This window comes from Pteronotus mesoamericanus, unplaced genomic scaffold (genome assembly GCF_021234165.1).
Source record: "Pteronotus mesoamericanus isolate MK-2021 breed Mesoamerican mustached bat unplaced genomic scaffold, CSHL_Meso_final scaffold_507, whole genome shotgun sequence".
NCBI classification, from domain to species: Eukaryota; Metazoa; Chordata; class Mammalia; order Chiroptera; family Mormoopidae; genus Pteronotus; species Pteronotus mesoamericanus.
In genome coordinates this window covers 7064991-7079258 of record NW_026555319.1, presented here as the reverse complement: position 1 = coordinate 7079258, position 14268 = coordinate 7064991, and positions in this window count along the sequence as shown.

Genomic DNA, 14268 nt, shown 5'->3' with positions numbered 1-14268 from the left:
ACTGAGGCTCTAAGGTACGAGGGGAGTCCCTGTATGGGGTCCACCAGCCTCGGTCACACAGATAACAGATTCGAAACCAGGCCCATGAGAACAACAAAAGCATCTTGTAGTGAGAGAAAGCAGCAAAGAAAGGACCTGAGGAAGCTGGGGGGCGGGGGGAGTGGGTTGCTTGATCTACACGCATGTCTTCCTGGTTCATCAAAGCAAACGGAAGCCTGGGATGGAACCAGCTCCAATCGGCCCAGGTAATTAGGATGGAATGAAGGTGGGGAGGATGGAACAATGGGGCTCATTCTCCATGGGGGGTGGGGAGAGCATGGTGGTTGCCATGGAGACCGATCAAAGTGATGGGACCGCAGATCAAAGGCCTCCCCATAATTTTCTCCTCCGGTGGAGTTGAAGGGTCAAATGTTGTAGTTCCTGGGGACTCAGAGAACATAGCTGGTTGTCCCAGAGAGAGAAGAGGCAGTGTCTGCGCATCTGCTTCTACAGCTGGGACATGAGGAGAAGCTCCACGGGGAGCATTTGTGTCCTTTAATGATTATTTTTAATTACCTTTAATTTTCTTTACATCAAGCTTGTTATCAAAAACTCAAATAATAGATACCAACCAGATAGGCATTAAAAGGGAAATTCTCTTCCTCTGCATTGGGCCCCTTGTGCCCTACTCTTTCTGAAAAGACCCACAAGGAACTGGAAGACGTGGTCCTTGGGAGACCTGGGTGTCTTAGGGGGAGGAGGGAGTCGCCACTGTAGAGCCTTTTATACTTTCTGATTTATGTTTTAATTGAAAAAATATAAGTAAACTTTAAGAAAAACCATAGACATCTAACTTTTAAAACTAAAATAATATGCATAAAATTTAACCATCTCTTAACTATGTGCTCACATCCCTTGCAGACCTTTATCTCAATATGTATAGAAACATACATGATCGTAACGAAAATAATAGTCTGACAATGATGAAATCATTGGAGGATATTGTAAAGGTGTATTTCATCCTTTTTAAAAGGTTTTATGGAATTCCTTAAGAGCATGGGTTTTTTTTAATCTGACGGACAGGATCTATTTAATCTAGTACTTTTCTTTAAAGGAGAGGATTGAACTGTTGCTGTTCCAATTTTACGCATCCACCTGTATCATCCCAAACAGGACGCGGGTAGCTCCCTGGAGAGTTCAACATGAGGCCAACTCAAAGCTTGACCATTTGGACAACTGAGCCATGCACACCTGTTGGGCAGATGCAGGAGCTTTCTCATCAAACTCCCTGGGCCCGCGCCGAGGCTTCACCCTTTACCATCATGGGGTCTCAGGCTCAATTTCAATGCCCTTTCCTCTTATAAGAGCTTCCCTAGTGTCTCCCTCATAAAGTATCCTTTCAGAGGGGAATGTACAAACCCATGTACCCGAGCCTGCTGCCTGGCATCTAAGTGCCAGAAAATGATCACTATCTTGGCATTACTACTATCATCAAATGACAACGTCCTCTAGAATGACTATTCACTAAGCCCCCTCTCTTGCCCCCACTCCCTTAGCACGTGCTGAGAGCCTCGTCTGTGTCCAGCTGGGGTCCGCCCTGGGCAAAGGGGGAGGCGCACAGCGGAGGGAAAATTCGAGCTGGCTCCAGATTTCACTTTACACCTCTGATCTGGGGCTGGCCTAAAGCAGCGCGGGCCCTTCCAAAAAGAGAAGGAAAAAAAAAACAAAAAAACCTTACCTAGAGTTCAAAGTCACTAATATGCCTCCAGAACATTAGGACATGGTGTTTATTTCCAGGGATCTGGGAGATGTGCCCAAACAGGGATGTTTCAGGAGAAAGTGTAAGGTGGGGCCAGGGAGAACGTCCAGAGGCATTTTGTTCACACCCACTTCTAAACCAGTGGACCACCATGTGGGTCTCCAGGCTTCAGTGAATTTAAAACAATAACAGTAGTAATAGCGGTCATGGTTTTAGCTACTATTTAGGAAAGGCTTGCTACGTGCCAGGCTCTATGCTAAGAGCTTTCCATGCAGCATCTCATTTCATCTTCCCAATAGCCCAAGAGACATGAAGTGTTAAGATCCACGGGTACAGATGAGCCATCTGAGGCTCAGAGAGGTTAAGAGGCCTGCCCAAGGTCACACAGCTGATAAACAGCCCAACCAGGAGTCTGACTGTAAAGCTCATGCTCCGAAGATCTCTGCCACCCACAAGTCAAAGTACAGAGATTCTTCAAACTCGGGGAGAATTTGGACTTCCCTTGGAGGGACCCAAATCTGTGGCTTCCTTCTCCGAGTCTGCATAAAGGCCACAACAAAGAACATCTGCAGAAGATGCTAACGCCAACAGAGAAAGCCGAGCGAGCGGTGGATCCCTGCACACAGGCTACAGAGAGGGGCTGCGGAAACCTGAGTCGCTGAGCACACGCCCCGGAAGACAATAGATGACATTGTGGGCCGGAGGCAGCTGAACCTGAGAACCCTGGGGAACCAGCCACAGCTCTCTAATCGGGCCTGAAAGCGGCATTCTTTCCGTTCCCCCAGGTTGCTGCGAATTCCTCCGGCTTATTAAGCAGGTACGACTCGTCTTTTTGATATAAAAACAATGGGCTGTGTGCCGGGCCAGGCTGAGACCTAACAGAAAATAAAAAGTCAGCAGCACAAAGCCTATCACCTCCAACACACATCTGGAAAGCATTTTCTATTGATATAAAAATGGATGTGTGGATAATGCATATGTGTATTTATGAATCTGGTGTATTAATCACCAAGGCCACAGTGAGAAAGGGCCTTTTTACCCCAAATCCAGCCCCCACGATGAGCTCTTGGAATACTCTGGGGATGACTTATCCAAAATGAGGCCAAACGTCGGGTGACGGGATACTCAGACGCACACCCTCATCTCCGCCAGTCCTGTCTTCACACTCGCCGGGGCCAAATACTGACTAGTTCTCTCTGGTGTCATCTTGGAATCTAGTGTCATCTGAAAATATATGCTGGTGGGGTCTGCTGATTCCCGCCCCTTCTCATGAAAGCTCAGACTTTGACCAAAAGCCAGGTTTCTTGGAAAACTGCATTTTGCGAGAGAGCCGGTGGGTTCGTGTGGCTTCGTTAAGACAGGAACAAACACGAGGAGAGAAGGGCAGGAAAGGGGGTTGGGCCATGAAGTTGCACGGAAAACAAACTCAAGCCTCGTGCTTCTTGTCCTACAGCTTCCGCTGACCTAGAATCAAGGACAATGGTAGCTCATCGAGGTTCACAGGGTCTGGCCTCCCAGCCCATCGTTCTGTTTAGATAATATTGTCTCCCATTTGATAGACAGCTGGAACGTCACCTGAAAACTAGTGAGCTGCCTGGGGTGGTCTTCAGATACTGGGTGATGTTGGAGAAATGCAGTTACGTGGGTGCAGGCCATCCTTGGGACCTGCCTTACGTTTTTAAATTCAGTGTTTGTCCTACGCAATTGTCCAGGAGTGGGGCCTGGGGTCAGAAGCAAGAGGGTTAGTGTGACCATTGTGAAGATGACTGAAATTTACTTTAGGAAGGTGGCAGAGGCCTTAAAGAGATAGGGAGTCATTCTTCAGAATAATAAAAACAGTGGATGTCGAAAGGCTCTGTAACCTACCACACATGTTAAGATGACAGGGACAAAGCAAACCTGCACCCACAAGGACAGATACAGATCCTCTGATCAAGCTGTTTCTCCTATGAGCAGCTCTATTTGGTTTGCTCTAGGGTAAAAGAGCAGCTCAGAGCTTGGTTATTGTATCAGTCAGGATGGGCCAGGTTACGCTGCAATAACAAACAACCTGAAAATCTCTGAGGATCCAATCAACAAGGTTCATTTCTTTCTTTACCTGTGTTTCTTTTGGAATCAACTGGAAACTCTGCCTGTTTTCTATATTCAGGGACCCAGGCTAAAACAGGAAATAAGAAGTCACTACCAAAAACATTGTGTGTCACTATCGCACAGGGGACTAGCGACTGCCATCAAACATGCCAACTCTTAAAGTTTCTACCCAGAAATAATACAATGGCCAACACAAGTCACGTGGATGCTTTAAGCAACTAGAAAAGCATCCCATCATGTCACTAAGGAGGGAGGATGAGAAGTCGTTGGAGGATGACACTAATTAAAAACGCACACATACACACTCACACACATCACACACAATGATTCAGGATTTTCTAAAGAACTCAATGCCGAGTGAGGCCTAAAGAGTTCCTAGGACATGTCATGGAAATATGGGCAGGACGTTTAGCAGGGCCTTGGGGGGATACTGGGGAATCAGTGTCCAGTTTGGGGTTATAAAGTAAAGCTGCTACAAACACATGTGTACAAATCTTTGTTTGAACATACACTTTCATCTCTCTTGGGCAAATACCTAGGATTCAAATGGCTGGATCCTAAGGCCAGGGTATATTTAACTTGTTAAGAAACTGCCAACCTGTTTTTCAACGTGGTGGGACCTTCCACAGCCCCCCAGCAGCGGACGAGAGTTTCGGTTCCTCCCCACCGTCACCAGCACCGGGTGTGGTGAGGGTTTTCCACTCATCCCAACTGAAAGGGCGAAGACACAGCTGGAGGGGTGAGGGCGGGAGGGAGAGGCCACTAGAACTGCCGTGCCCAAGGTCCAGAGTCACAGGGAGCTGCATCCGGCAAAGTTAGGGAGACCCGACTTGGGGATCAGGACAACACTAGCTGCTATAACAAATAAACTAAAAAAAAAAAAAGAAGAAGTGAGTGGCTTAACACAATGGAAATGCATGTTTTGGTGCTCACAGAAAGGGCCAGGGTGGATATTCCTCCACACAGCGAGTCAGAGACCAACGCCTGCTTCATTCTGTGAGTCTGTCAGCCCTCAGGCAGCCCAGCAGCCAGTCACTACCCATGAGAAACAAGCACGAAAACATCCCCCAGCCTTTGAAAGTCTCTCGCTCAGGAATGGCATGCATCTTCCCCCAGTGGATGGGGGAGACCCAGCTGTGAGCCCTACCGGGTTGCAGGGGGGCTGGGGGAGGGGGCCAGGAACCACTGTCCCTGCCTCCGAGTGGCAATCACCTCCAAGTGGGACTCCTCACTGAGGAAACAGGGAGCGGCCACAGACTTACGTTGGACATCAGGCCGTCCCTGCCACACCCGGCCTTACCTAACGACTGAGAGCACCGACCGATGCTGACACCAATCCCGAGCGGCGAAGGGGTAACCCCTCCGCTTGCCTTCCTCATCCCCTAGAAGCGGAGCTTGCCCCGGTTCATCTGGATACTACACGTTGCTGGCAGAGCTTCCCCATGACTACGGTCTGCGGGCTGCCCGGCCCCTTCCTGTTGGCTCCCCCACGGCCTTTCAGTTCCCCCAAACAACTCCAGGGGCTTAACCACAACAATTTTACTACGCTTGACAGAACCAGCTCTCGGGGCCAAAACATTGTGTTAGCAGTTTCTGTTCACAGGAAAGTGGATGGGTTTACGTCGAGGCTCTGCAAGGCTGGGAACGGATTCGTGTTTTGGTAAGAGGACCCGAGGGTGGGAGGCAGAGATTTCCAGATCCCCCAAACATGTCAAATTGACTAATAACCAAAATACGGCCCTGTGCTGGGTTGAACACTCAACATGCCCTTTGTTATTTCTGACAATAAGGCTGCAACGTTAAACCAGTGTTACAGATAAAGAAAACTGACAAACTCAGTAAACTGACTTTTCCACACGTCCCTTGACCATCCCACCTTTTGTCTCTAGTCTATGACTCTTCTGAGTAACCAGGCAGCATGGGTACACTCTCGGCCTGCTCTGAGGACGTGGCCACGCTCTGTTTGCCAATGACCTTGTCAGGACCTTTGGGAAGCAGGATGTCCTGCTTCTTCCATCTCTTTGGTCTACATTTCACCTGGAAGGTAGAGGGTGAAACTGAGTATCCACAGCGGCCCAAGCAGCTGAAATGGGTACGACATAGATGGGGAAAGGAATGAATTGAAACTCTCTTAGGTGATGACACAAAGGTTTTCAGGGCATGAGGCATCCTCTTCCAGATCCTGAAAGAGCCACCAGAGCATCCTAGATGGTGGAACATTGGGACACACGTGGCTGCCACTGGCCTGACCCAACAGACGCCCAGACGAGGAGCATCTGGAAGACGAGCCACCTGAAATCCACCGAGTGATGCTGCCCCTGTGACTGTCCCTCCCTGAGGATGGGCCACAGACTCTTCAGGAGCCCCAAGGCAAGTCAAAGAAAAATACGTGCTGCCGCATTTGATGGCTCTCATAGCTTATTAGATGGTAAGAGCCAAGGATTTCAAGAACTGTATCTGTTCTGTTGTCCTCACCATCCTACATGTTGCCTTTAATAGATGAGGTGCTTACAAAGTGTTGACTGAGTGGGGAAAAAAATGTTCCTTGCGTGAGTAGAGCCCAGCAGCCAGCTACACAGAACTGGCATCTCCTAGGTGGAGTAATGCTGGTTTTGAGAACCTACCATGTTTCATGTTTCAGACACTATATCTTATGTTTTACATGCATTTATTTTTCATTTAATACCCTGATAACACTGTAAAATAGCTACTCTTATTGAACCTGCCTTACAACTGAAGAAACTGATGATCTAGCAGAAGTGACAGGCTCAAGTTCACACAGCTTGTCAATGGTAGGATTTACCAGGATTTGAACTCAAAGCTGTCTATAGCCCAATTGTGAGAGTTAAGTAGGACAATACATTTAAAGCACCTAGAGCATTCTCTAATATAGGTTATTTTTAATTTTTTAATTAAATTAAATTTATTGGGGTGACATTGGTTAACAGGATCAAACACGCTATTGATATGTGTTTTTATTGTTAATATTTATTCAAGAGATGGGAACCCAAGACCCAACTTGATACAAGGCAAGTTAGTGGCAATACATAAAACTCAGGTCTCTCAACTTTCAGTCCAAAGCATACAGAAAGATATTGGCCTGTAAGAATTTTAGTTCCCTGGAGCACCCAGAAATATTATTAATATAAAGTAGTTGAGCTCTTTGATGGCGTTTTTCCAAGAAAATAGAAGGTTGATACTATGGGAAATCAGAGACATAAATGTTACTAGAGAAGAGATAAAGGAAAAGTCTGGAGCCTAGGAGTTAGGATTAGCCAATAGCAAAAGCCAATGCTTCGCCTATTTCCTGTTTTGCTTTGGCCCACACTGGGAGAGAGCTCCTTGCCTCTGACTTTGTAAACCTGACACTGAAGCCTCAACTTAGACCCGAAACACTACAAGTAAGATGAGTCCAAGTATGCTCTCATTTCTTTGCAACCTCCCAAGTGCCCAGCTCCCAAAGTCCTCAGAAAATGTGAGAAAGCCATCCTCGAGGACTGTCTATATCATTTCTGTCTGATTCTGCCCCTCTGCCCGCCAACAGGGGATTGGAGGCCTCCTGGCCAGAAGCTCAGAGGGCTCCAGTCACTAGGCACGGCTCGCTCTGTGGTCCTCGGGGGAGGGCGGGACTCCCCAGCTCACTCATTTCCCTGTTGCCAGAGCAGAGATGCTAAAATCCACTTCCCAGAGAGCTGGGGGAGTTCATTCCTTGAGCTTTTACACGGTGCCTTGAAGATGAAATGGGTGAAGTGTTTACTTCTTCCCTGTCTTGCTCTCAGGTTTTCCTAAGCAGGACAAGACATCACTGAGTGCCAAGTCCACAGCTTCCATGGAAAGCTCAGGACACTTCCTACAGGCACGGGGAGCATATTAACTTACATGAGTTTCAGCCTGTGCAGCACAAGGATGCAGTGAATTTGCAGAAACCCTCCCTGGTTGGCTGAATTCCCCTCCAATAGCAGGGCGGAATCTTGCACAGAGCCGCTCCTAAATGCCTTCACTCATTTATTGCACAAATATTTGCCCAGCACCTGTGTGCCAGGGGTTCCTTTGGGCAGTGGGAATACAACAATAAGCAAAACATAAAAAATCCCTTCATTCTAGACGTATTCCACTAGGAGGTTGTGGGGTGAAAGTACACAATAAATAAGAAAGACAAGTAACACATATCGGATGTGAGATGATGAAAAGCGCTAAGGAGGGAGATAAGAGAGTGGCAGGGGGGACTTGCCACTTGATGAAAAGTAGACAGCGAAGGTGACATTTGAGTAAAATCATGGAGGGAGGGAGGGAGACAGAGGGATGCGTCGGGGTAGAGGGCTCCAGGGAGAGGGAACATCATGCACAAAGCGGCTGAGCCGGGAGCTTGTCTAGAGTGGAGCATGGGCTGGAGTAGAGGAAGCTAAGAGGAGAGTGGAGGGAGGTGAAAATAGGTCAGTAATGGGAAAGCGGAGTGGCATGGGTCATAGAAGGCCAGGGAGGGCATTAATACTTGGCTTTTATCTGAATGTAATATAAATCCATTGAAGGTAGACAGATGTTTGGAGGGATGGAGGGATGGATGGATGGATGGATGGACGGACAGACGGACAGATGGACGGATGTTTGGATGGATGGATGGAGGGATGGATGGATGGATGGATGGATGGATGGAAGGATGTGTTTGCCGGGGCAGTCAAGGTCCTTGGTTGCAAATAAACAATCCTAACTGAGGCAAAAAGTAAATGTTTGGGATACTGGGTAACTCATAGAACCTACAAGAAAGATGGGAGCAGAGAAGTGACATGATCCCCTTACACCGTGGCTGGGGGGCTTCCATGTGGCCCTCCAGATCCACTTTCCACCCTTCTCCATCCTGCTCCACACCCAGGAGGCCGACCTGGATGGGCCAACTCAATGTTTTTTCTTGCTCTGGCAAGAGATCAGAGGGAAGGAAGAGTGTGTTGACAAGGTATTTATCCTCCTGTCCCTTCTCTGCCAGGTCACCACAGGTTGACAGTGTCCCTCTATCCAAGGCCACAGCTGCTGTCAGGAGACCTCTCTTCATACTCTCTAGGTTCCAAAAACTGCTCCCTCCCCTAGTCCTTTAGACCTGAGGGCGGTGACATGTACAGATTGAGGGTACTGTACAATTTCTTTTCCTAAACACAGGCCACACTTTTGCAGATTGTTCTTTGTGAAATCCCCCTCAAATGCCCACATTTGAACATGGCATCCATTTGTTGCTGTTTCTTCCCCCTGTTGATTGATTCACCTTTGCATATGTGTGGTGCCTGGTTCAGTGTCTGCTGTGTTAAAGGAATAGAGGGGCAAACCATGGATGGATGGATAGATGGATGGATGGACAGACAAAGGCATGTATGGGGAAGTGGATGGATGCATAGGTTTGACAGAGGAATCGGATTAACTCAAATGGAAAGAGCAAATAAATATTCATGATGCTGGATCATTCATAAAACCTATGAGAATGAAGGCATCGACAGGACTGGGCATCAGAAGGAGCTCTGTTTGGAGGCTGCTCTGGGTGTGGCTTACGGCAGCGCCTGGGGCAAGTCCCTGAGCTCCTCCGATGCCACAGTCCCTCCCCAAGGCGGAACATATCCAGGTGCATAACATGGCCGCTAATCCACAGGCTGGGGTGGAGCTGGGGCCAGAGATCATGGTTATTAAGCTCTGCCTGATGCCAGGATGAAAAGGAGTCTATAAAAGGAGTTGAGCTATTAGGGTGGAGGTGGGTCAGGTCCTGGTTTTAGGCAGAGGCTAGAGAAGGCCTGGGGATCCCTCTACATGAAAGTGTCGCTGCAAAGGCAAGCTGTGATTAATCAGCACTGTCATTAGTCTTCCCATTACCGGCTTGCTGGCCTTCACCAGGAGGAGGCCTCATAAAAGCACCCGCCACTGTAACCTGAAGAAAATCCCAGGCCCATAACCCCAAACGGCCTAATCTGCCCACCATTCAAATTCCTCTGCACTAGCAGGAGTTGTATACCCACTGTGTGCCGAGCCCTCCCCCGTGGGTTATTCAGTGTACTCCATAGTAACAACCCTGAAGCTTCAGTACCACCATCGCACGCTTGACCTGTAAGTCAAGACACTGGGATCCAGGGCGATAAAGCGATGGCCGAGGTGTGACGGAGCCCGGATTCCAATGTTGCGTCAGGAGCACTTCCCACCTTGTTCCACGCCTTCTGGGCCTTCCCGAACCTGACGCGCCGTCTCTGGGCCAGTGAAGGTTCTTGGGAGGTGGGTGAGGTCAAGACAGAAAAGAACTCTGGCCCTTGCATGTTCTTTCTCGCCCCCTGTTCTCTCTAACAGAGTCCCCTCCTTTGTTTCCCCAACAAGGTCTGGTTTCTACCCGCCTTGGAGACATCGCACACGTTTCTCAAGGACGGAGCGTGGCGGGATTTTACCAGCCCTCAGAGGGACAGAACTTTAGCGTGTGCAAGGGATGAAAAAGAAGGTGAGTCTTTGTATAGATTCAAGAACTATTGGGATTTTCTCCCAGTTTTGATTGTCCTCGACTACAAACCCATCGATCCCTTGTCCCAGGGCTGCCAAGTTTATTGGAAACATTCTACATGAAGAGGCATGCCATGTGGGGTTTATGTCAGACCACCCACATCCTGAGAACCATAACTCAGTCTTCACACCTGTGGAATGGGAACGGCTCACTTCCTTTAGATCAAGAAACGGCATGAGAAAATGCATCTTTCTCCTTTAATTTTCCCCAGGTAATTGCATCTAGCCATGGCTTTAGCAATTCATTCATTCATTCATTCAATACTTTTCGAGCACCTACAGTGCGCCCAGTTCTGCTCTGGGCTCTGGAGACAAAGTCAAGAACAAGACGTATCTACAGACGATGTATTATGGAATTGTACATCAGAAACTTATATAATTTTATTAACAATGTCACCCCAATAAATTCAATTTTTAAAAAAAAGTAACACATCTCTGTCTCTCTGTGCACAGAGGGGCCCGAGCTTCCTGCAGATTCTCCAAGAGCTCTGTGAACCAAAAAGCTGCAGTCTATGATATATTACAAAGTGGAAAAATACTTCTCTGCCTTGGAGCATGTTTGAAGAGTAGTGGTACTTTTTTCTCACTAGATTTAATCCAGCTAATGATTTCTGTGCTCCCACGCCCTCACTGCTGTGTTTACACATGGCCCCATGAATTCCTTCGGACCCACGGGTTTTGTGGGTCCCTGAGCTTCCATCCTCCTCCTGCTTCTATTTCTCCACCTTTCAAACGGGATCATGATCACCCCCAAAGACGGCATCAGATTCACAAGATGAAGAGACCAGCATGCTCCAGGCTCCCTGACAAAGGGTGGGGCCAGGAGCTGTGGGGGCTGACATGTGGCTGCTGCCTGCAACAGTGTGGTTTTCTTTTTTGCTCACAGGAGCCCAAGAAGTCTAAAGGGACACTCTGGTCCCCTGAGGTGAGGCATCGGAAAGGGGTGAGGTCCCAGGGTTACAGACTGAGGGAAGGGAGGGCGATGCACACGCATTTACTTCCGGGTCACTGGCTCTAACGCAGCCTGGCAGATCTCAACTGAAAGTTACTGCCATCTGCTCTGTGACCTCAATCCGCTTGCTGCTGTGCACATTGTAACTGGCAGGCCCAGCACGTAGGCTGGCACTGACCGAAGCTGGAAATGGGTCACTCCCAAGAGCCCCAAGGGCTGGTGGGGCCCTGGACTGGGGCTTGGGATAAGCAGGGAGAAATCCGGAACTTTCCATTTAAAATATTAGCTATAAGAGTAGCATGGGTGAGAGCCTGGTCCACTAGGAAGTTTCACAGCCTCCCTACCATCATTTGGCTCTGGGTCCCGGCAAGACACACTACGTAACACCCCCACTCACAGGAACTGGAGGTCAGATAAATCAGAGCTGAGCATAGCTGGGTATAGGGTCTGTTTCACATAATGATAAAATAAAAGCTGTTTATTAAAAACCTACTGTGTGCCAATCAAGGAGCTGGGCTCCTCCCCTGTGTCACCTCATGCAAACCTCAGCCCAAATCCAGGAAGTGTGCTCTCGTTTCCAATTTACCGAGGAGGAAACCGAGGCTCAGAGAGGCATAGAAATTACCCAAAGTCACACAGCAATAGGTGGCGGGTCAGGATCGGAACTCAAGGAGCTGTTGTTCGACGGGTACAGGGTTACAGTTTGAGGGAATGAGAAAGTTCTGGAGATGGATGGTAGCACAACGGTGTGAACGCATTTAACGCCACCGAACTGCACCCTTCCAAACAGCTAAAATGGTGAATTTTGTTATGCAGATTTTACTAGAATATAATTAATTCATTAAAGATATTGTCCAATAAGGTGGGTAGAAGTAGCAAATGTACATTCCCTGGGGACCCAACAGATTCACTCTTAGTTGTGATGATAATGAACAAGAGGGAACATCCATAGGGACAAAGTTAAATGGGGAGTATCCATTCAATGGACCACTACACGGCAGAGAAAACGCAACATCTTGCTAATATGGAAAAGTCTCAGAAATACTGTTAAGCAAAAAAATAAGATAACGATTGTTGCAGACTTATACATACAGTTATTTTCTGTGTACGCGCGTGTGTGTGCGTGAGTAGTCAGTTCTGCTTGTTTGGAAAACAAATTTGTTGCAATGCGATTGCTGTATTTGGGAACAATCTGTGCAGAACCAAATTCTGTACTTGCTCAGGCAGGATTTCTTCCACAGGAAACACCGGATCAATGCCAAGAATTGCGCCCAGCCAAACTGAGCTCCCAGGAACACCCAAAACAAAGACCCCACAAACACCTACCAGCTGCCTCAGCCTGTCGTGGGTGCTAGGGCACCACCTGCACCTCAAAGACACGCCCTGAGCTCACGCAGCCTCTCTCTGCCACTTCACAAGAAGTCGCAGGCTGCAACCCTTCAGACCCCAGGAGAACGTCAGGATTTTTCCAAAGCCGAGTTCCCTATTTTTTATGGCATCTATGTATGTCTTAACCATTTCACATATGTAAAATGGCGCTGTCGTTTTTATGAGGTTCCTATTTTTTTTATGTCACTGACCAAGTTTTTTAGTATTGCCTTTGGCCCTATTTTCTCATAAGCCCTATTTTTACTGCGTGATTGTGCACAACACAGTGATTTTAAAAGTGTAACTGTCACGTTATAGCAGAGTTGACTGTGCACACATAATTTTTTCTGAGTATATGTATATAAATACAAACATGCATATATGCATGTATGTATACATACGGATAGAGAGATAAAGTCTAAATTGATGGCAATTCATTTATCATTGGTGTGGGGTTGGAGGAAGGGGCAAAAGCGGCTTTTGTCTTATCTGTAGAGATTTAATTTTTTACAAGGAGTGTTATTAAATTTGAAAAGACATACAAATATCAAATCATTATGCTGTTCATCTGAAACTGATATGATATTGTATGTCAACTATGCCTCAATCTAAAGAAATCGGTGTTCTTAATTTTAGGAATTGCGTAGCTAAATTTTTCATTTTAAAAAAAAGGATCCACCATTTCGACACTCGGGTTCATAGCAATACTCTTCACAATAGACAAGGGTGAAAGTGACGTAAACGTGCATTGATGGGTAAATGGATAAACGAAATATGGCCTAGGCACACAATGGAATATTATTCAGCCTTTTAAAAGAAGGACATCCTGTCACGTACGTACTACAACCTGAACGAGTCTTGAGGACATAATGCTAAGTGAAATAAGCCAGTCACAAAAGGACAACACTGTATGGTTCTGTGGCTATGAGGCACCTAGGAGTCAAGGTCTTGGAGACAGGAAGTAGAATGGTGATTGACAGGGACTGTGGAAGGCGGGAACAAGCAGTTACTGTTGTTTAATGAGTCCAGAGTTTCAGTTTTGCAAAATGAAGAGGGGCCTGGAGATCTGCAGCACAACAAGGCTGATACACCTAACGCCAGAAAGTAATTAAGAGGGTAATTTTTATGTTACATGATTTTTTAATCACATTAAAAATAATTTTTTAAGGATCTACAAACTGTCATCCCACGGGAAAAGCTACTTTAACAAAGTAACACACACCCCCTGTGAAAGAACATTAATACTGGCTGGTTAACTCTGGTTAGTTAGTCTGCCCATGGGGTTGGTTGGTTGATTGATTGGTTAAGGCGCGATGCCCCACCCAGAGGCCTAACATGAGACCCGAGTCAGGAGGATGCCATAAATAACACGCTAACGACACGGCTGTTCTGTCCGCAGGGCCAGGCATCCAGCAAAGGGCCCCGTGGCTTTGTCCCTGTGAAACCAGAGCCTGCCTGGTTCGCAGAGGTGAAAGGTGCCCACAAGTCTAGGGCCCGAGCGGGCATGCAGAAGCAGAAGCGGGGGGCCCAAGGGCTGCAGGTCAGCCAGCGCCTCCAGACCCCGTCCCATTCGCCACCCCCAGATGCCCCCGGCGGCCCT